A 3090-nucleotide genomic window follows, 5' to 3' on the forward strand; every position below is an offset into this window, starting at 1 on the left:
TGTCAATATGGACCAAAATCTCTGAGGAATGCTTCCAGCACCTTGTTGAATCTATGCCACGAAGAATTGAGGCAGTTCTGAAGGCAAAATGGGGTCCAACCCGTTACTAGCGTGGTGTATTGCTCCACTGTAACAAATATAGCAGTCACAGGGAAAATCATTTTAAGTCATTAAGCAAAGAAAAACAGCAGAAATTTACATTATCTGTGCTTTTGGAGGAAAAATCTGTCAGCATACAGAAGGTTATTTTATTTTTGAAGTCAATAGATTTATTTAGTCACATATAGTTTTGTTTTTTGTTTTTTTCCTTCTTGCCTCCCTTCTCCAGTTCTACCCTCCAGTCTAGTAGTGGCGGTAATGCACTAAAATCAGTCTGCCAACCACCAATAAAAACAAAAGAAGAAGAACAACAACAACAATTCACACCTAAAAATATCAAGGAAGGCCAAACCTCCATACAGGGCAGGGACAAAGTTGTGAAGAACAGATCAAGCTGGGTTATACAGTCCCCTCCAAAAGTATTGGAACAACAAGTCAAATTCTCTTGTTTTTGTTAAACACTGAAGACATTTAGGTTTAAGATCAAAAGATGAGCACAGTGATTCTCCTCACACAGTGCACCAGTGACCCAGCAGGAAGAAGCGGGTATAGATAATGGATGGATATTCCACAGAGTTCAATCAGGAGTATAAGGAGAACAAAAGTTTGTTGTGGTCTTTTATGGAGCTTTACTCCTATCTTGCCTGTTCCAATAATATGCTCAGCTTTTACTAGTATCAGAGGTGGTCACATCAAGAATCATATGGTTAAAAACTCCATTTCCATTTGGTCTAAATGTAAATGTCACTTTGGGGTTAAACAACCACTTACTTGCACCCTGCAACATCAAATCCTTGTTTTACCCCAGTCCAGTTGGACATAGCAAAGATACAGTCTTTTTCAGGGATCTTTTTGAGAATGGGTTATTCATGTCATTTAGCTCACTATCCAAACATTTTGACCTCTCCCAGTCCCACTTTTTCAGATACTTACAAGTTAATAGTTTTGTCATAAAACATTTGACGTATCTGTCTCTCCCACCTTCTTATCCTCTACAGGACTGCTACCTATCAATGGCCAAATTCCATGAATATTATCCTTACTGCATAGCCCTACCTCCCTATTTAAACTTAGAGAGACCTGGGAAAAGAATCTTGGAACACAAATTGCAGACGAGTTCTGGAAGCTTAGTATCAACTGTACTCATTTGTCCTCTATTTGTGTACGTCATTGTCTCGTACAGTTCAAAGTATTTATTGTGCCAAAGCTAAACTGGCAATGATACCTTTGAATAAATGAATGAATAACTTTGATAGTTGCCCTTGGGGCAACCAAGTGTCAGCCACCACAAGCCAGATGTTCTGGTTTTGCAAGGACTTAAGTGATTACTGGGGTGCCATCTTCAAGAAGTCTGTAAAACAAATTTGGACCCTGACCCATTCATTGTGATTTTTGGTATTCCAACAAATAGACATGGACTTACTTCTCTTCAGTCTAATGTTATTGCCTTTGCATCACTGTTGAACTGAAAAAAAATGACCCCCATCTTTTACCCAATGGGTGAGAGATTTAATGATGTGTTTACAAGTGGAAAAATTAAAAATACAGTCTACAAGGTTCACTGGAGAATTATAATAGAAGTAAATAGCTCCATATAGAAGCTGGTCATCTTTTCTTGAATGTGTCAACAAATCATTTACAGAGGAGTATCTTGTTACTGTGGGGTAATGTTACCATGATAGCAGACCTGTGAGTGTGTACATTGGGATACAGTATGTACTACATTTTGTTTCTATAAAACGCAGCTGGGTTCTTTTGTTTTTGTCTGATGGCATTCCACAGGACAGCATGTGTCTTTAGTGTAGTCTCTGCTGTCATTTTCGTCTTAATGAAAAATTTGAAAATAATAAAACACGCACGCACGCACGCACGTACACACACACGTATAATATATAAAGAACTTTATTTATAAAGCGCTTTCAAACAAAGTGCTGAACAGTTAGAAAAAGATAAAATCAATATAAAAAGGTTGTAGGAACAAGTAAAACATTAAAAAATGATAAAATACAAAAGTAAAATTTAAGACACATAGGTGTACAGGTGGGTCTTTAGCTTGGCTTTAAAAGCTTCCACAGAGCAGGCCAGCCTGATGTCTTGAGAGAGATCATTCCACAATAAAGGGGCACGAAAGAAAAAAGCACGACCTCCGATAGTTTTATGTCTGACCTTAGGGATTACCAACAGACCAGTGCCCTGAGATCGGAGAGCATGAGATGGATTAGGCCTCACATGTGAGAAGCAGCACTTTGAAATCTGCACGGACATGGCAGGGCAGCCAGTGGAGACATGACAGCACCGGAGTGATATGATCGTATTTTCCTGTTTTAGTTAGGATATGAGCAGCTGCATTCTGAACCATCTGCAGGCCTTTAAAACTTCTCTTTGGAAGCCCAGAGAGAAAAGCATTGCAGTAGTCGATATGTGATGACACAAAAGCGTGGATGAGGACCTCTGCTTTTTCAAAACAGAGTATGTGTTTAATTTTTGCAATATTCCTGAGGTGATAAAAAGCTATCTTTGTTACTACAAAGAAGACTAAAGTATACAATATTAAATGGCAGTCATATTTGGGTCTTCAGATAGCACTGTCATTATGAAAGTCATTATGAATTTTGTGTCCACAAATGACGTTTATGACCAAAAGTCTAAATTTCCTTGGCAAAATGTAAATCACCTGCTGACTTTCACATCAGAAATTTAAACTAAGTTCATCTTATGTTGAGAAATGATGATGATAAAAATGGCTTGTGGTCGTTTTGTTCAAACTTTGAAACCTTTGAGATTTTTTGAAACCTATTACCCTTTACAATTTAAATGGATTATAGTCATAGTTGTGTTGGATAATGTTAATTAGCCATCCATGTTAAATTGGATTGACTCCAAAAGTTAATCAGTTATAGATGTACAGCTGGTGATTACTTTCTGAAAGTTACATTAAAATGCATTGATGACTCCAAGATTAATGCTGAAATTTTAACCTAAAATTATGCT

This window comes from Austrofundulus limnaeus, unplaced genomic scaffold (assembly GCF_001266775.1).
Source record: "Austrofundulus limnaeus strain Quisiro unplaced genomic scaffold, Austrofundulus_limnaeus-1.0 Scaffold371, whole genome shotgun sequence".
NCBI classification, from domain to species: Eukaryota; Metazoa; Chordata; class Actinopteri; order Cyprinodontiformes; family Rivulidae; genus Austrofundulus; species Austrofundulus limnaeus.